Raw genomic sequence first — 519 nt, 5'->3', positions numbered from 1 at the left:
TAATCCCCAATCAACCAATCACTAATTAACTATCACTAATAACTAATCAATCAATCACTAACCAATCCCCAATCAACCAATCACCATACAACCAAAAATCACCTATCGATCAACCAATCACCAACCAACCATAAATCACCAATCAACCAATCACCAACCAACCATAAATCACCAATTAACCAATCACCAACAACCAATCACCAACAACCAATCACCAACAACCAATCAGAGACCAACTATTAATCACCAATTAACCAATCACCAACAACCAATCACCAACAACCAATCACCAACAACCGCTAATCAGTAGACCAACTATTAATCACCAATTCCAACCAATCACCAACAACCAAATCACCAACAACCAATCACCAACAACCAATCAGAGACCAACTATTAATCACCAATCAACCAATCACCAAACAACCAATCACCAACAACCAATCACCAACAACCAATCAGAGACCAACTATTAATCACCAACAACCAATCACCAACAACCAATCACCAACAAATCCA

This window comes from Penaeus vannamei, chromosome 37 (genome assembly GCF_042767895.1).
Source record: "Penaeus vannamei isolate JL-2024 chromosome 37, ASM4276789v1, whole genome shotgun sequence".
Classification (NCBI taxonomy): Eukaryota; Metazoa; Arthropoda; class Malacostraca; order Decapoda; family Penaeidae; genus Penaeus; species Penaeus vannamei.
This window is presented reverse-complemented; position numbering follows the sequence as displayed.